We start from the raw sequence: 20,348 nt of genomic DNA on the forward strand, positions 1-20,348 counted from the left end.
TAAGACACATGAAAAAAATCAAACAAGATCTAAATAAATGGAGAGACATGCTATGTTTCTAGATTGGTAGGCTATATTAAAAAAAAAATCGTTCTCCAAATTGATCTGCAGATTTAATGCAATACTGTAGATAAACTTAGTTTTTTTTTTAGATTTTACTTTTTAATTTTTTTATGTAATCTCTACCCTCAATGTGGGCATGAACTCACAACCCAAGATCAAGAGTCTCATGCTCTACCGACTGAGTCAGCCAGCCACCTCTAGACAAGTTGATTTTAAAATTTATATAGAAAGGAAAAAGTTCTAGCATGGCTAAAATTGTAAGCCTTACCATCAACTTAGAACCAACAAGAAAATTCTGAGACATGTAAACAAAATATAACCAACCCAATCCTCAGAAAGAAAAATATCTTTAAAATAAGACCACTCTCAAAATCTGCTTGGGCAAAATTTGCCTTGTCTGCTTGGACAAAGCAAATTACTAGATACAGTCAATAAAACAGAAAGCAAGAATGCTGAAGAATTGACTTCAAGTACAAAAATCTGGGCAGCCCGGGTGGCTCAGCGGTTTAGCACCACCTTCGGCCCAGGGCGTGATCCTAGAGACTCAGGATCGAGTCCCACGTCGGGCTTCCGGCATGGAGCCTGCTTCTCCCTCTGCCTGTGTCTTTGCCTCTCTCTCTCCATCTATCTCTCATGAATAAATAAATAAAATCTTTAAAAAATAAAAAAGGTACAAAAATCTATACCACAACCAAGTTCCTTTCCTCTCCCTACCATTCCAAAAGTACAGATAATCAGAGATGGTTTATAGACATTTCCACTCATACACACTTAAAGAGTTCATATAATACAATGTTCCAAAAGAGCCATACTTTATTCTTTTTTATGATTTTACTAATTTATTTATGAGAGACACAGAGAGAGAAAGAGGCAGAAACACAGGCAGAGGGATCACACCTTGAGCCGAAGGCAGATGCTCAACCACTGAAGCACCCAGGTGTCCCTAGCCATACTTTATTCTTTTTTTTTTTTTTAATTCATGAGAGACACCCAGAGAGAGAGAGAGAGAGACAGAGACAGAGACACAGGCAGAGAGAGAAGCAGGCTCCATGCAAGGAGCCTGATGTGGGACTCCATCCCGGGACTTCAGAATCACACCCTGGGCTGAAGGCAGGCGCGCTAAAACACTGAGCCACCGGGGGATCCCCCCATACTTTATTCTTAATGTCTATCTAAACATTAAGGTCTGAGTTACTTATCTTTTGATCTAGTAATGTGAAAATAAGTTTTTTTCCAAAAGTCTACAATAAAATGAAGCTTTATACTATTTATTGCCTCCATAAATTAACCTACTCCCACACAGGGATTCACCTTGCCTTTACTAACAGGTCAGCTATTAAAGTATATGTGTGGTGTAACTGTACATCCCAGTTTGCCAAAGATATTCCCATTTTATGCCAGTCATCCTGCATGTACCCTTTTACTATGGTAGAGGCAAAAGACCAAGTACCTATGGATAGTCTCTTTTAAGAATATAGTATTTCAGATTATAAAACAATATGTATAGAATTTTGAAAAAAAACTCCCTATACATACAAATAGATCTAGAAAAACATCTGGAGAATTACACATTAGTTTTTAACAGTGGTTAATCTGCATAGTTGAACAGGTTTTACCTTTCACTTTATATTTCCTTATACTATCTAAAAAATATCACTATTTTTTACAATAGCATCTATGTATTACCTTTCACACTCAGAAGGGAATCATTTTTTTTTAAAGATTTTATTTATTCATAGGAGAGAGAGGCAGAGACACAGGCAGAGGGAGAAGCAGGCTCCATGCAGGGAGTCCAATGTGGGACTCAATCCCGGGACTCCAGGATCACGCCCTGGGATGAAGGCAGGCACTAAACCACTGAGCCACCCAGGGACCTCAAGAAGGGAATAATTTTCACTTGCTAAAATGTATCTTTCTTTCTGATCCAAATCCTCATCTCATTTCAAAAGCACACTCTAGGGATCCCTGGGTGGCGCAGCGGTTTGGCACCTGCCTTTGGCCCAGGGCACAATCCTGGAGACCCGGGATCGAATCCCACGTCAGGCTCCCAGTGCATGGAGCCTGCTTCTCCCTCTGCCTGTGTCTCTGCCTCTCTCTCTCTCTCTCTCTCTCTCTGTGTGACTATCATAAATAATAATAAAAAAAAAAATTCAAAAGCACACTCTATTCATCAATATATTTTATTTATCAAGAACTGAGGCAATGTGATATATATATGTACGTATGTAAGCACACATGCACACACATATATAAATATATGTATTATATGTTTATATAAATATATATTATATATGTTTTACATACACAGTGTAGAACATTTTGGCTTTTATGATGCAGAAAATCTAAATTCGAGAACCAGTCTTGCTGTGGAAAATATAGTACCTACCCAGCTTTCAGATTTGTTCAGAGAATCAAATGAGAATCCGTGTGAAAGTATTTTAATACAATATACTAATATATGATTATTCCTATAAGCACATGAAAAAACTATGCAAACTCACATTTCTTTTTTTTTTTAAGATTTTATTTATTCATGAGACACACAGAGAGAAAGGCAGACACAAAGGCAGAGGGAGAAGTAGGCTCCCTGCGAGGAGTCTGATGCAGGACTCGATCCCAGAACCCCAGGACCATGACCTGAGTCAAAGTCAGACACTCAACCACTGAGCTACCCATGTGCCCCTAAACTCAGATTTCATATATAAAGATGGTCTTATTAAGGAAGTTCCAGGGGGATCCCTGGGTGGCTCAGTGGTTTAGCGCCTGCTTTCGGCCCAGAATGTGATCCTGGAGTCCGGGGATCGGGGATCAAGTCCCACACTGGGCTCCCTTCATGGAGCCTGCTTCTCCCTCTGCCTGTGTTTCTGCCTCTCTCTGTGTGTCTCTCATGAATAAATAAATAAATAAAATCTTTAAAAAAGGGGGGGGGGAGTTCCAATTCCCTTCTAGTATTAACAGTATCCTCTTAACTCAACTTTCTAACCTGCAACTACTCTACCTCTTCAGGAGGTATATCTTTTTATGGATAATCATTCCCAGGTTTCCATGTTTTATCTTCACTAGGACAGAGCCAGCTCTCCACATTCCACATTCTTTTCTTATGGCCCTGATTGCCTGAAAGTGAAAGAAAATATGTCTGATCCCTCCAAACAGATGTTAAAATCTCCTTTTAATCTTACTTATATTTTATGATCTGCCGTATGATGCAATGTAGAGTAGTAGCTAGGCACATGGACTCTGAAGCCAGACTGCCTAGGTTCAGAACGAGGCTCTGCTGTGTCACCAACTCTGTAATGTAACCTTGAACGACTTATTTAATCTCCCTGTGCCTCTTTATGTACACCTGTACATAAAGTTGTAAACAACTATAAAAAACAGTGCCTGACTTATAGTAAATATTATATATGACTTAAGTCCTTTTCTAATACTACTTCTCTAACAGTATAATTCTTATAAGCTAAGATGAAACAAGCAACCAACATATGTCTCTTGCTTTTTTCTCACTGAAAAACGTCTTATTTACCTATCAAAATGTCTCCACCAACTGTAGCGAAGTCATACATACTCATCATCATCAGCCATTTTTCTTTATTCTTTGTTCAAATCCTCTAGGCCAACATTTCCCAAAATGTTTCCTTTAAGAAAATTTGTTTCACTGGGTCTTCAAGATGTTATGAGGCAGAAAAAAAGGTTCAGTGATGAGATAAATTTGCAAAAGGCTGTGTTAATATTAAACAGGTTTCTTTTACATATTAATATGAACTATTACATTCCAAAACCGCATAATAAAGTGCACAATGTTCACCAAGTTTATTTGGTCCCAAAACACTTTTATCAAGGAGCCGCATTAGGAAATGCTGCTGCTCTAGTTCTTTATAACCTTTAATATAAAATATTCTATTATGTAAACTCAACATATTTAAAATCTAATTCAAACATAAGGCCTGTTCCCAAATTCCTGCTGAGAAATCTGGCTCAAGAAACAGTAATTGCTGTCCTGCACAAATCACTTTTGAAATTTCTGAATATGAACATTGACCTCTAAAAAAAACAAACACCAATGGCCAGCTAGCTACACATGCTAAGTCACAAGATACTATCTCATGATGGCATGTTAACTTATTTATTGGCCAAACATCCTTTAAACAAAGTCTAATTATTCAATATTCCTAAGTAGCCTCTGAATTTTCAATAATAAGGACTTGCACTCTTCTCTTAAAGGAATCCCAACATTGAACCTTGTCAATCATCCCAGAACCAGTTCAGGCATAAATACAATGCCCTAAATATACAATCTACATTGTGGAAGAACTAGCCAAAAGAACATCGCTTAATATATGAAGAAGAAACAATACAATTTCATTATTTTGCAATCCCTGATGAATTAATAAATCTAAACAATGATCATCAATAGCTGCTAACATCCAGAGATAACAAGACCTTATGCACTTCCTGAAATACAAACCACTCCTATCAAGTACTCCTACAATAAGAAAATATGACAAATTTATCAATTTACAGGAAATTCAGCAAACAGAATGACATGTTAAATGACATTACAGAAATGCAATCAGAAAAACGAAAATATGGGAAGCTTCTCAGAGCAAACAACTGAGTCTCTTTTAACAAAAAGCTTTAAGAAAGGAAAAAAAACATGGAGGAAGAGTCTAAAAGATTAAGTGATTTAAAAAGCGTGACAATTGTAACATGTGACTTTATTGTGGTCCCACTTCAAGCAAAAAAAAAAAAAACTATATATGTGTATATATATATATATATGTATAAAACAATCAGAGAAATATGAAACCTGATTACGTATTTGGTGTGATATTAAGAACTTGCTATAAATTTATTTTGGTATGATATGGTATTTTATTTTATGAAAAGAGAGAGACTCTTTTAGAAATCAAAACTGAAATATCTGAAATTACAAATTAAATATGTCTATGTCTAGGATTTGGTTCAAAAGAGTCCAGGGATTGGGGGTGGGGGTAGAAATAGAGAGGAAACAAGACTGCCTATAATTCTTGAAGCTCAATTATGAGTACATGGGAGGGAGCTCTTTATACTATTCTGTTTTATATTAACATCTTTAAAATACTTTGTAATAAAAAGTTGTTGTGTTTTTTTTTTAAATGCTGTCTGGGAATTAAATTACCTGCCTAGGACCGCAAGCAGTCTCTACTTATTCCCACAATAGATTAAGCCACAGTCAGGCATAATTGAATGTCAATTTACCATGATCAAATTATATTTATAAGGTAATATTAGAAATCATTTGACATGAATTTCACTAACACTCAACATGCTAAACTCTCTTATATAATTACTGTTATTTGCAAGCCTGTTTGTATCTAACCAATTTATGGCTTTCTATGAAAAAAATATAGTGTTTCAGTATACTTTTTTAGTTTTTATGTATTAAATAAAGCAACAATCACAAAAACTTGCAGACAATATTGCAGAGTCATCACTATGTTTCTAGTCCTATGAGGCTATGGTACTTCTGGAATTTATCATTAGCAGACTTATTGCATAAGTGCTCCAGCTCACTGAGCTCCAGAAGAACTAGTTTTATCTCGTGTATGAACACCCTTTCCTGCCTTCCTACTCTGAAATAAAGAGCCAAACCAACAGATGGCAGACCAAGAGGGAGGGGGTGGTGATAAGGAGGCAGTTATGAGAGCACCAGGGAATAAGAAAATAACACTGAGAACTGAAAGAGAATTTAAGAATACAAAATATTCAGCAATTCCTTAGATCTTTGCAAAACAAAGTCACATTTTGTCAATCAGGAACTACTTTAAAGTGATTCAGGGATCCTGGGTGGTGCAGTGGTTTAGCGCCTGCCTTTGGCCCAGGGTGCAATCTTGGAGACCCGGGATCGAATCCCACGTCGGGCTCCCAGTGCATGGAGCCTGCTTCTCCCTCTGCCTGTGTCTCTGCCCCTCTCTCTCTCTCTCTCTCTCTCTCTCTATCATAAATTTAAAAAAAAAATTAAAGTAAAGTGATTCTGGGCAGCCCTGGTGGCTCAGCAGTTTAGCGCCGCCTTCAGCCCGGGGCGTGATCCTGGGGTCCCGGGATCGAGTCCCACATCAGGCTCCCTGCATGGCGCCTGCTTCTCCCTCTGCCTGTGTCTCTGTCTCTCTCTGTGTCTCTTATGAATAAATAAAATCTTAAAAAACAAAAAGTAAAGTGATTCTCTGAGTTTGCATCTGACTATATTCCTTTATACAGTGTACATTTAAGAGTTTTGTAAGCCCCTCTTAATATCTCAGACCAATTTAAGTTAACCAAAACAATTTAAACTATTTCCAAAATAAATAAGGGAAAGAGGGGACCTTACTAAACTTTTATCAGCATTTCACTACTTCTATACATTCACATCAGCCTTTTCAGAAGCTACCAAAGTTTTTTTTTTTTTACTTCCTAAAAGTAAAACACTCTACCTCTATCCTAATCTATAATACAATCAAAAAAAGCATCAATATTACTGCAGCCTAACAGCTAGGTTTTAATTAAAATACTAGTTTAAAAAACATTATAACAGTGTTGCAATTAGAATTACAGGTTTTTTTTAGAATTAGTTTTAATCTAAATTGTATTTCTTAAAAATAGCTAGGCTTTCAATATAAAATTAAGAACATGCCAATTTCAACAGGCCATCTTTGCCCATTCATCATGCCAAGTTATCTCCTTTTTCCAGATTAAGTAATTTCTAATCACCTATTTAAGAGATCAAGTCCATAACACCATACAATGCAGAAGTTAACTCTCACAGTCTGGCAATCTTCCGAAGAAATGGCAACACTTCCTTTATGAATAAAGAACCTAATAAAAGGTCTAGCAACTAGAGGTTACTCAAGGGCTCATTCCTCAAAGCCACCTCTCTCCTCTGTGGAAGCTTGTCAAATACCAGAATATCTGCCATATCCACAGAGTTGTTATGAAGATCAAATGAGAAAATTGTTACCAAAGTACTTTGCAACTAGAAGCCAATACACAGTACAAATATGTGTGTATACATATGTACAAACACAAATGTAAGTCATTATTATTTTACTACTTGATTGCACTCTAGACAATTTACAGAATAAACTTGCTCCTTAATATCATTAGGTTATCCTCTATTTCTAATACTATCTAGAAAACTAGAAAGATTATATTATCTATGTGTTAATACAATTGAAAAACAAAAGTATCTTTTATAGAAAGTATCACTAAATTTTCTTATACAACCAAGTATCCAATCATATATAATGAAATTTTGTCAATAATATGGTCATAGTTCCTGTTTTCTCACCATTGTTTATTCTTTTAAAAAGAAGGAACGAAGGAGAATGATACTTATGTAATTTAGTGAAGGGTATGGTATAGACAGATACACATATAAAGGAATACTACTAGGTAACACTTGAACATTTACTGTGCACTAGGCATTATTCTAAGTACTTTTACCTATTATTTAAACCATGGTTAAATCTGATTGAGTTGTTAATTATTTGAACTACATTTAACTCACTTATTTCACAGATAAGGAAATTGAAGCACAGAGAGTTTAAGTAACTTGCCCAAGATCACATAGTTTAGTAGGTGCTGCGAGTGCGGATCAGAATTCTGTAACAAAGGGAGGAGTTGGCAGGTGGGGAAGGGTATGGAAATGGCAAGCCTCACTGCGATGATTTTGGCTGATCTAAAATCCTATCTCACTGGGACACCTAGGTGGCTCAGTCCACTGAGCATCACACTTTTTTATTTCCGCTCAGGTCATGATCTCAGGGTTAAGAAATGGAGCCCCGAGTCAGAGACTCTGTACTGGGCATGGAACTTATTTAGGATTCTCTCTTACCTCTCCCTCTACCCTTCCCACTTGTGTTCATTCTTTCTAAAATAAATAAATAAAATAGTTTAATACCTTTAAAAAAATAGTTCTCCATTGGCATAAAACATTTAAAAGGTAGAATTATTTAATTTAGAGACAACTTTACTCCATGGTCAAGTTCCTAGAGCTGCATTCCTGGCTCACTATGTACCAGGGACTTTTAGAAGTGCTGGAATGCATAAGACATAGAGATTCATGCTCTCATGGAGTTTACATTCTAGAGAGGAAGGCAAATAAACAAGTAGACAAGTGACTCATTAAATTTCAGGAAGCACAACTGCAAAAAAATGAAGCAAAAGAGACAAGGAGGGGATCCCTGGGTGGCTCAGCGATTTAGTGCCTGCCTTTGGCCCAGGTCGTGATCCTGGAGTCCCGGGATTGAATCCCACATCAGGCTCCCTGCATGGAGCCTGCTTCTCTCTCTCTCTCTCTTTCTGTGTATCTCATGAATAAATAAATAAAATCTTTAAAAAAAAAAAAAAGACAAGAGTGGAGGGGAAATGATCACTATTTTCTATAGTATGATGACTGATAATCTCTCTAAAGAAGTAAACTCTGAGAACTCTTCTTTAAGCAAACTTTTCAATGATGGGAAGGAGGACGCAGTTCAAAGACCTGAGGAAAGAGCACTCTGAGCTGAGCAAGAACAAATACTGAGCCCTGGGAACGTACCTGTCATGAACAAAGAATATAGGGAGCACAGTGTAGCACAGTGAACAGAGAGAGGTAGACAGGGATTAAACACAGCATGTAGTGCCTTATAAGCCAACACCAGGAATTTGGCTGTTACTTTATTATTATTATTTTTTTTTATTTATTCAGAGAGAGCGAAAGAGAGGCAGAGACACAGGCAGAGAGAGAAGCAGGCTCCATGCAGGGAGCCCGACATGGGACTCAATCCCTGGTCTCCAGGATCACACCCCAGGCTGCAGGCGGCGCTAAACCGCTGCGCCACCGGGGCTGCCCTGGCTGTTACTTTAATTGTAAAAGGAAGTTACTGTAAAGTATTAAATAGAGGAGTCACCTATCTGGCTGACAGTTAAAAAAATCATTCTAGCTACAAGTGGAGAATAGACTTTCAGAGATCTAGTGAGAAAACAGAGAAAACAGTTAAGAGACTGTAATTACCCAAGCAGGAAAAGATGGTAGCTTAGACCAAAGTAATTTAAGGTAGAGATAAAGATAAATGATCAGATTGGAAATATATTCAAAAGACAGAGTCAAGAGGTTTTGCCTGATGGGCTTATTATATGGTATGAAGAAAAGAGAAAAATTACAACTGACACCTAGGCTTTTTGCCCCAGTAACTAGATGAATGGTCCCCATTTACTAAAAGCTGATTCGGAGGAAATGATGAGGACAGGAATCACACCTTCTTTATTGCACAAATTTAGTTTGAGATGCTCATTAGACAGTCAATGAAATGTGGAATAAGATAAACTATAACACTGCATCTCAGGGAAGGGGTCTGGGCTGAAGATAAAAGTTTGGAAGTCAATCAGCATAGAAAGTTTTTAAAGCCACAGAAATGGATAAATGCAGACTGGAAAGAAGAAACTATTATTATTCTCATTTTTACAGATCAGGAAACTGAATTTAAGAGTTAAGATTTGTCCAACATCACTCTGCTAGCAAGTGACAGAGTTAGGGGAAAAAAACCAAAAACCAAAAAACAGTAAAACAGATCTGACTACAATGTCCATGACCTTTCTCAACTGAAGTTCATCATCTAAACCAGAGACCGTGAAGCGAACACTGGAGTAAATATCTTCTCAATCCTCCAAAGAATAGTACATATCTAGTGCCATTCTAGATGCACTGGAAAGAACTTAATTCTTTACATACAGTGACTGTCCAAATGTCCTAGAGCATTTAGTTCTCTCACAGAACCCTAGCTGAGAAAAAAACTCTACTATACTATTATCCTATTATTATTATTATTATTATTATTATTATTATTCTACTCTTAGGAATCCTTTAAAATGAGAGATTGGTGAACAATATAAGTTACCTTCCTATGACTTTTCATGGGCTTCTCTTTGTAACCAGTAAAATCAAGTGTCATTTGAAGTTTTTATAGCAACAAAAAATCATTTTAAGATTTACACAAACCTCTGCTGGTTCCATTCACAATCAGCATTCAGCATCTTTTCTTGAGAACACCAGTTCATCAGAAAACTACTAGAATGTAAGCTCCTCTGGTGAAAAACTTTTGTTTTTTGTATAGACTTGTCAAATCAAATCACTCTGTTGTACACCTGAAACTAATGTAACACTGTGTGTCAACCATACTTAATAAAATGTTTTTAAAAAAACAATCTTTATCTTTTCACTAATGTGTCCCCAGCACTTGGAAGAGTATTCTTTCTGGGAAAGAACCTAAGTTTCCAGCTGGGCAACATTTGTTTCCTTGTAAGATGGGGATGTTTTTCATTTTGCCTTAGTATCTTGGTTCCACTAAAATCTGGTAAGATTATCCTAATCCAGAACTGTACACTCTCATTTCGTCTTCCTTAAGAGTAACCTTCTTTCTTATGGAAATATAAAAGAAAAGTTTCCAGATACAGCCATTATTGGTCAAATAACTACCATACCATGACTTCAACATGTACTGTGTCTACTATTCAAAATAACTAGCATACAATGTGAACCAAAACTACTATAACATATATACTCTGGAGAAAAGAACATTCTCTTTACAATTTCAGTTATCCTTTGTTAAACTCCAGAAGTATTTCAGAGCATGGGTATTATGAATCAATGCAATAACTCCTATTAAATGCAAAAGGTTTCAATGAACAATCCTGACTAGACCAGAAAATGCATTCCAACTGATTTCACCTGCACATAATAACCTGCATGTATCAGTGCAATATTAGTGGACAATGTATTTCATATTCAAGCTATCAGAACCTACCAATGACAGGTTAGTGCCCCTACACAATAGGTTAGGGTCATGGAAATGACTATAGAGCATTTTTAAAAGTCAGTCATCTCAAAAATAAATAAATAAAAGTCAGTCATCTCTTGCAAAAATAAAAATAAATATAAATACCATGACACGTTCCCTGTGAAGTTATGGGGAAAACAAGTGTTCTCATACAATATCAGTGGGAATGCAAATAAGTACAACACTTCTGTAATATCTAACACAACTACATACAGTAGGCTCCCCCCCCTTATCCAGGAGATGCCCGAAACCGCAGATAGTATCATCTATTATACAGTGTTTTTTCCTCTACATACGTACCCACAATAAGGTTTAACTTGTAAATTAAGCAGAGTAAGAGATTAACAACAATAATAATAAAATAGGATAATTATAACAATACAACTGACCCCTGAACAATGCAGAGGTTAGGGGCATCAATACCTCATGCAGTTGTAAATCTACATATAACTTTTGACTCTCCAAAAATTCAACTACTAAAAGCCTACTGTTGACCAGAAGCTTTACCAATAATATGAAGTCAATTAATACATATTATGGATACTATATGCATTATATACTATATTCTTATAATAAAGTAAGCTCAAGTAAAGAAAATATTAAGAGAATCATAATGGAGAGAAAATAGGTTTACAGTAGTGTGGACCTAGGCAGTTCAAACCTATGTTGTTCAAAGGTCAACTGCATACTGTAATAAAAGTTATGTGAGGGGTGCCTGGCTGGCTCAGTCAGTAGAGCACACAACTCTTGATCTCATGGTCATGAGTTCAAGCCCCACTTTGGATGTAGAGCCTACTTTAAAAAAAAAAAAGGTATATAAATATGGTCTCTCAAAATATTTTATTGTATTGTACTCAATCTTATGATGTGAGATGATAAAATGCCTACATGATGAGATGAAGTAAGATGAATCACTTAGGCACTGTGAGGTAGCATTAGGCTACTACTGACCTTTCTGGTGGATCATCTGCTTCTAGACCACTGTTCACCACCAATAAGTGGAACCATGGAAAGAGAAACTGTAGACATAAGAGGGACTACTAGATGCACTAAACTTTTAACCCAGCAATTCCACTTACAGAAATCTACCTTGAAGATACACCTCTAATAATACAAAAATATCCATGCACAGGTCAATTACTGTAATAAATGTTTGTAATTACAAAATATAGGAAACTACCTAAATGTATACCCATAGAATGAGTATATTAGAATATACCCACAGAGTGGAGTGCTGTACAGCTGTAAAAAAGAATGAACAATATCTATTAAAAAGAATGAATAGAGGGACGTCTGGGTGGCTCAGTGGTTAAGCGTCTGCCTTTGGCTCAGGGCATGATCCCACGATCCAGGATCGAGTCCCACATCAGGCTCCTTGCACGGGGCCTGCTTCTCCCTCTGCCTCTGTCTCTCTCCTGTGGATCTCTCACGAATAAATAAATAAAATCTTTTTTAAAAAAATAAAAATTAAAAATAAAAAGAATGAATGGATTTGGAGTGATTTCCAGGATATCCAGTGATTTCCAATAAGTAAAAAAAGTAAAGTGCAAAAGAGTATCTATAACACGCTACTCTTCACATAAGAAAGGAAAAGGAAACAGTTGGGCAGTTCCTCAAAAAGCTAAACACCGAGTTCTCACACAACCCAGCAATTCCATGCCTAGGTATATATCCAAAGGAACTGAAAATATACATTCACACAAAAACTTGTACATGAATGTTCACAGCAATATTCACAATGACCAAAAAATGGAAAACCAAATGTCCATCAAATGAGGCATAGATGAATAAAATATGATATGCTCATATAATTATCACTCAGCCATGAAAAGGAATGGAGTACTGATATATGCTACACGGATGAACCTTGAAAAAATCATGCTAAGTGAAAGAAGCCAGGCACAAAAGTCAACATATTATATGATTCCATTTACATGAATGTCCAGAAGAGACAAACTCATATAAACAGGAAGCAAAATAGTGGTTAAAAGTGGCTAAGGAAGGTGGAATGGGAAATGACTGCTAATGGATACAGAGTTTCCTTTTGGAGTGGCGAATACATTCTTGAATTAGATCATGGTGAGGGCTGCACAACTTTGTGAATATATGAAAAACCATTGAGTTGTACACTTTAAAACGGTAATTTTTGTGATATGTGAATTGTATCTCAAAATTGTATGAGAGGGATGCCTGGTGGGTCAGTCAGTTAAGCATCTGCTTTCAGCTCAGGTCATAATCCCAGGGTCCTAGGATCAAGCTGCACATCAGACTCCCCACTCTGCAGAATCTGCTTCTGCCTCTGCCCCTCCCCCAGCTCATGCTTTTTCTCTTTCAAATAAATAAAATATTTAAAAATAAATAAATAAAATTGTATGAGAAAAAAAGAAAGGACCATAACAAAACATATACAATCTATTCATTTGTGTAAAAGGCATAATAGGATAAACAAAAAAAACTGAAGAGACTAGGGGCTAGGAAAACAGACTGGGGAAAGGGGGTGGAGGTGGGAATCAGGTAATAGGAATGAGTGACATTTCTCTGATTATATCTTTTTATATAGTAATGTTTAGTAACAGTCATGTTTCAGAGACCTAGATAAATAATCAAAATCAACCAGGACTGAGGGGGTAACCCAAAATGGAATACAAAGAGTAAGAAAAGAACCAAACTGCATTACAGATGAATAACATAACTACACTAAAAGAGTGGAGAACCTAAATAAAACTTCAGAAAATAATACTTTGACTAGATACTGTGAGAATAAAGACAAAAAACAAAAAACCTGTACTCTAATTAGCAAATACGTTTCTCATAAATGTAATGGGTTAGCAATCAGTAACTACTTGATGAGCATTATAAAAGTGAACAAGTGGGATATGATCTAGTATCTATATGACCTATTGTCTACAGATAAGGAGAGCCAGGTTTTTCTTATCAGAAAAAAAGTTACAAATAAGAAAGGAGTAGAGGTTAGAATGAACCTTGTGGTGTTGGACTAGATCAGAAGCTATCAATATGAGCTCATGGTTTTTAATATATATAGAATATAAATATAGAAATAAATGCATATGTGTGCACTCACTTGTTATGTGTGGGAGGATTAGTATATACACCTATATTTCCTAGCTCTGTCCTCTGAGGCCCTCTGAGGGCCTAGGGGCATTGACACCCCAGTGAGCACACCTAGCATCCAGATCTTGATTTAAATTGTATTCTCCAATAAAAAGAATCAGAGTTCCTTAGACAAGTTATTGATTCCAGGACTGGTTCAGAGAAATACACAACGTGAGTGAGAAATAGCCTATGGAAAAAAAAAAAAGAAAAAGAAATAGCCTATGATGCCAGAATAAAAGGAAGTGCTTGAAAAAAAGTGAAAGCCAACCTGAAAAGGCTCTTAATGAATGGCCAAAGCTGAAACAATCTGAGCAATAAGAAAATACTATTGGGTTATAACATGTAGAATAAAACAAATACCCATGAGATTATAATTACATAAATAAATAACTGAATAAACAAATGAGAAAGAAATACCTCTTCCTAACAGAAGAATTACAGTAATATGTATTATAAAAAAAAAATCACCATTAGGTAAACACCACAGTAACTGCTGCAGACAGTATCTACCAACACATGCTAAAATCAGTATGAATAAGTTTTGAAGAGAAACAGTATATCTGCATAGTCTCAAAGTATCTCCTCCAAGATATGTATCAAAAGGTAGAATAGTAACTTTACAGTAGAAAACAGAGGCCACCTTAACAAAGTAATCAATGTTAAAATATCACTAGCAATAAGACATCTCAACACCACCACCCCTCTAAAATGATGCACTGAAGACACATCACTTCTGTGGTTTCCTTGCAAACATACATAACTTCAATCTAATCATGAGAAAAACATCAGACAAATCCAAAGTGAGAAAAATTCTACAAATTGACAGTACTCATCAAAAGTGTCAAGATCATGAAAGACAAGGAAAAACTGAGGAACTGTTACAGATTGGAGAAGAGGAAGATAACTAAACGCAATGAATTAGGTTGTGGAACAAAAAAAAACCATTAGGGGTAAAACCAGTGAAATTGCAAGAAAGTCTGTAGTTAATTAATAGTATTATACCAAAGCTAATCTCCTAGTTTTTGTCACTGTGCTATAGTTAAGTAAATTGTCAACATCAGGAGATGGTATATGAAGAATATTTTATAGGGATTTTCTTTACTATATTTGCAACATCTATGTAAGTCTAACATTACTTCAAAATAAACAGTTAAAAGTAAATAAAATCCATCAATTGATCAACTTACCCAACTGTCATATTTCTTTGCTCAAGGATCTCACCTATAATTTAATATTCCGATTAATTTAGAGGGCCCATTAAATGACAGCAGAAAAAACTAAAATCATAGAAATCATATCTGGCATCTAAAAAGTAAATGAGCTACTTTATGTTCCCTTATACTTTTTTTTTTAGTCAAAAAAATTTGCTAGCTGTTGTGACTTTACTGGCTTTGCAAATTTCCTTTTAAGTGATGTGACCAATTTGTTGTTTTCAAGATCATGATAATCTGCTGTATATGGCCATTACAATGCATTTCATTTGTCTGTAAAGCCAAAATTTTATGTATATAAAAAATTATCTTTTGCAGGTTATAGTAATTTTTTTACTTTATTACACAGTTGTCCAACTATAAAATTTAGACTGTTTCACAAATCAATTTGCTTTTAGCCTAACAAAATTCTCTCCATATCCCAAACCACAAAGTCTTTATTATTGTTATTGTACTGAAAATCTGAATTTTAAAAGATCAACTGTTCAATGTATCTTTTTTTTTTTTTAAGAAGGAGTAATTTCATCTTTTTTGGGAAAAAAAATGCTTGGGAAATTAGAATTCAATTGCTATTTATTATTTACATCCTCTACTAACCAATCCAGCCCAATCAACAACACAGTCTTTGAAACTCCTTTAATCAAACAGGATTTGCAGAAGATGTTTACATTAATAGACTAAGTAACCCAAACGTTTACATTTGCTGTCCCCTCCATGCACCACCAGGATGCCTGCATTGGGAGTGGGATACATGACCAGCAAATGAATGGTAAGTGTCACATGTAAACAGCATGACTAGGAATTTAAGAAGTAAAGTGATTAGAAAACCGTAGGGAAAGCAAAATTCATAAAAGTTCAGAATTACAAAATGCCTTAATAGGCCATTTAATCCATTCCAATGACAACCTCAGACAAATGACAAAAAGATTTTTAAAAGATGACAAATGACACTATCCTATTTTTTAAAGTTGCCAGATTTCCAACCTCCCTGGTTGTTTCATCCTGCCATATAATCCTGTCATATAATTTGGGAGAAATATTATAAGACTATGCTTTGTCCAATCTAATGCTTTCTTTTCTCAAATAATACATTTTAACTCACTTCCAAGATATACTCAACTACAGGTGCATTACATGTGTGTGTACATACATCCAGACCTAGAACACTCAGTTTTGCTTATAAAAACTCACACCACAGAAACCTATATAATCAAAGGTACATATCCATCCCACCTCAATCACAAAGGCATTATAACAAACAGAATCACATAACGATTTTGGCCTAAAAATAACCAACTGAAATCAATGTTATAAAATCTTGAGGTTTCTTCCCACTGTGAATAATCATAGTTTGATTTCCACAAATACCGCTCCTTTTCAGCGCCCACCACGGGGTGGAAAAAGCACGTATGTACTAGATCCAAGGAGATGATACTCTTTTAACTCTTGATTTTTAAAACCATTTAAACAATCATCTCGGCAGAGCCAATGAAAGAGACTGTAATGACAGAGTAGAGCCAGTGATCATGAACAAGCAACCAGTTTTAATCAAGCGGGGCAAAGGGACAAATCATCTTGAAACACAGAGGATGGGGAAGTCCCAAGTAATGATGAGCCAAGTACTAGCTGGAAAAAAAAAAAAAAAAAAAAAAAAAAGTCAGGTGTCTGGTAGGTAGGTGTCTGGTAGGAAGCAACACCAAAATGGTAACCATGAAATGCTATCTCTGGAAATGGAATTACAAGGGCAAGTTAGTCCCAATCTGGTGTAACTGCAATTCTGACTACCCGTATCTCCTCCAGTACTGTAGACATTATTCCAAAATCAAGCAAGCTCTGTCTCTGCTCACAGCTCTCTGGGTTGGACAGCATGGCTTTTTATATAACCTCCTGGGCAAGGTGGTACCAACCAGTTCCGGCGCTCCTGTCTCCCAAGCACCTACCCCCATCACAGAAAAGGCTTCACCAGGTTCCCCGGGACAGCTCTTGTCATCATCATCCTCATCTTACCCACAGACTGAACAATGCGGCTCGTCTATCCTCCTGGAAGCACAGGCTTTTATAAACTGTTATGTTACAGAGGTGGGAGATTAGGAGAAAGATTTACTAGGGGATGAGCTGCCCCCCTCCCCTCCGCCCAAAGCAGAGGAAAGGAGGAAGACACGTCGTCCCAACCTCCACCCCTCAAAAGGCTGGGGTGGGGGGTGGGGGGGAGGGGGACCCCGGCGTCGCGGCTCTCCCTAAAGAGAGTCAGGCCGCTGCCCCCCCCCCGCCCTAGCCCCGGCCTGCGGAGGGGCCCTCGGCGGATAAAGGGGTGGGGGAGAAGGTCGGAGGCCCGACCCCCGCGGGTCGAGGGGCAAGTACAGCGAGAGCCGCCGGAGGGGCGGGTCCCCCTGCCCCTTGGGGAGAGCGGCTCTGCTCCTAAGGCGGCTCTGCAAGCGCCCGGGCGGCAGGCCCCTGAGGCCGGGGGCCCCGCACGACGCCGGGAGGGGTCCCTGAGGCCTCCGCCCGCCGCCCACCCGGGACCCCGGCGCCCCCCGCTCGGCCGCGGCCCGGGAACGGCCCCGGCCGGCCTTGCGCGACCCGCGGGGCACACGCACAGGTGTGGCCAGGAGGGGGAAGAAGAAGCGTTACCGTACGCGGCTCCGGAGCTGGCAGGGGTGGGGCGCGGCTCCGGCGACCCGAGCCCGGCTCGGCAGCGGCTGCGGCGGCCGCGTCCTTTATTTTTGCTGCAGCAGCGGCGACTTGTCAAAGGGAAAGACGTAAGAGGCGGCGGCGGCGGCGGCAGGCAGATCTCGCAGGATTTGGGAGGAACTCTCGCGCAGTCTTGCCCGCTCGCCCCGCCCCCTCCGCCCCCTCCCCCCGCCCCCTCCTCCTCCCCAGGTCCTGCGCGGGAGGCAGGAGCTGGGGGAGGAGCGTGGAGCGGAGTAGCGGGAGGAGGGCAAGAGCGAAGGAGATTTGATGGGGGGGGCGGGGGGCGGGGGAGGTGTTGACTTAGGTTCTGGGCCACGCTGTCCTCGCCTTGCAGCCCCTGCGGAGTACAACAGCGCAGTCCGCCCGCTGGGGCAGGACTCCGCTTATGGGGCACAATTGGAGACGTTTCACAAAGGGGGGTGAGGGGTTACGGGCCGGGCCGACCGGGGCTCCCGGTGTTCCTCGTAGGGGGCGAGGAGACCCCACCGCCCGCAGTCCTCATGATGCGGAACCGAGCGACGCGTGGAGAAGCAGGCAGCGGGGCGGGGCGGGGCGGCCACACCCCTTTATCTCGGCCGCGCGGCGGGGCTCTGCGCTCCTATCTCGCTGCGCACCCGGCCCCAGCCCCTGGCAGGTGCAGCTCAAGCATATGAAAGCGTTTCACTGGAGACACACCTCTATCTCATTCATGCCCTTGCGCTGTAGGATTGCTAGAACCCTGCAGATCTGGGGCCTGCCCCCCCCCCCCCATCCCTCGGGAACACCAAGGTAAATTGTCCTCTGGGTGACTTACATCCTACCTCCACCGAGCCCCGGACAGGCTTGGTCACCGCTGTCCACCCAGCACCTAACACCAGTCCAGGAGCTCATTCAATTATTGAAAGAATACACCTGTCTCCTCCCTCCTCCATCTCTTCTTACTTCTGGACTCCTACATTTCTAGCCATCTTCCTGGGTGTCCATCGTTAAATGTATGCTACTGAGTTACTGTGTGGCTGAGTGAGGTTCTGGAGCCAATCTCTGCCCTCCACAAGCTCACAGTCTAATTAGGGACATAAGAGGAGTACCCAACACACAAGCCGTGTGTGTGTCACTCATGTAAAAAAAAAAAAAAAAAAAAAAAAAAAAAAGGATTTTTTTTTTTACTTGTTATTCATTTAATGATACTCTTGTACATCATGAGAAATACATAATTGGAGAAAGATCAAAGATAAAAATACAAAGGTGAGGTGCATTCAGCCATTTAAGCCATAAAAGTCAACAACATGTGGCTCAAGAGCCCCGAAGACAGAGAATTTATGGGTTTTTACAAGAGCCGCGAGGAACTCCACACTGACTGCATAGCAGTTTGTAGAGCATTCCTGAAATGTGTGCATGTTTGGATGCCCTTGAGGACTGAAAATTTTAACACACTTAAATATCTGAAAATTTGGAATCAAAACATAAATGGAAAAAAGAAGGGCCATGGATGTAACAAGAGGGAGTGCTTCCCAGGGGTTAAATTGGATATATATGACGCAATTCAGCCCAAGCCCACTATCAGACATAGGTGGGAATTCTGATGTTCCACTTACCTGGTGTATGACCTGGGGCAAGATACTTGACCTTCCTAAACCTCTGTCTTTATCTGTCAACCTATAATGTTCTTATTATCACAGGGTTCCTGTGAGGAGTAAAATATATGTAAAGCTCCTGGCACGCACTAATTATTCATTAAATGGTAAGCCTCACTATCTAGCTTTTAAGTTTCTACACATAAGCTGCATTATCTGTTTCTAGTAAGCTAGTTGTGAGGAAGTGGGTACAGGTGGAGTTATGTCATTGGTGCTAGTGCTTTATGGTCTGGATAGTGCCTGTGAAGCTGAGACAAGGCCAACAAGTTCCCTTGTCATTCTTATTTTAACTTGCTGCTGATGTAGGCATCTGTGCCACTCAAGCATCCCATGACATTCCATTTATCTTGGATTTCTAAAACTACTGCTTCTACCCACTTTTTTTTTTCAACAAAAAGACTCTGCTTATTTTAAAGGCCATTTAAGAGAATCCTTTCTTTCCCTTTCTTTAGCTTCCACCCTCAGAGCCATGTGCAAAGGAGAATTGAACAGTTGGACGATGGAGTTCAATTGCACACAATTACTAAATACAGTTATGTCAGCAAATAAGCCCTGACTTTGCACCCTCGCCTTGACCATTCTTTTCTAACACTATTCTAAACAGTCTTTTTCTAAACACTCTTTAATATTTTTTTAAGATTGTATTTATTTTAGAGAGAGAGGGAAAGAGAGCACATGTGCATGAGTGAGGAGATGGAGACAGAGGGAAAGAATCTCAAGTAGACTCCATGCTGAGTGTGGAGCCAGACAAGGGGTTAGATCTCACAACCCTGAGATAGTGACTGAGATAGTGACCTGAGCCAAAACCCAGAGTGGGAGGCTTA

General features: G+C 38.9%; 1 protein-coding gene across 9 annotated transcripts in view; it reads right to left on the bottom strand.

Moving 5' to 3' along the window:
* Positions 1 to 18,013, bottom strand: part of HERC1 (HECT and RLD domain containing E3 ubiquitin protein ligase family member 1) — a 184,014-nt gene extending 166,001 nt beyond the window's left edge. For 8 of the 9 annotated variants that reach the window (XM_077881396.1, XM_077881394.1, XM_077881389.1 and 5 more), the window contains exon 1: positions 17,857 to 18,013. The gene's annotated coding sequence lies outside the window, so the exon portion shown is untranslated. Of the gene's footprint in view, positions 1 to 17,851 lie in introns of all 9 variants that reach the window. The other variant, XM_077881388.1, reaches the window with a different exon arrangement.
* Between the last annotated feature and the right edge of the window lie 2,335 nt (positions 18,014 to 20,348).

Source organism: Canis aureus, chromosome 32 (genome assembly GCF_053574225.1).
Source record: "Canis aureus isolate CA01 chromosome 32, VMU_Caureus_v.1.0, whole genome shotgun sequence".
Lineage (NCBI taxonomy): Eukaryota > Metazoa > Chordata > Mammalia > Carnivora > Canidae > Canis > Canis aureus.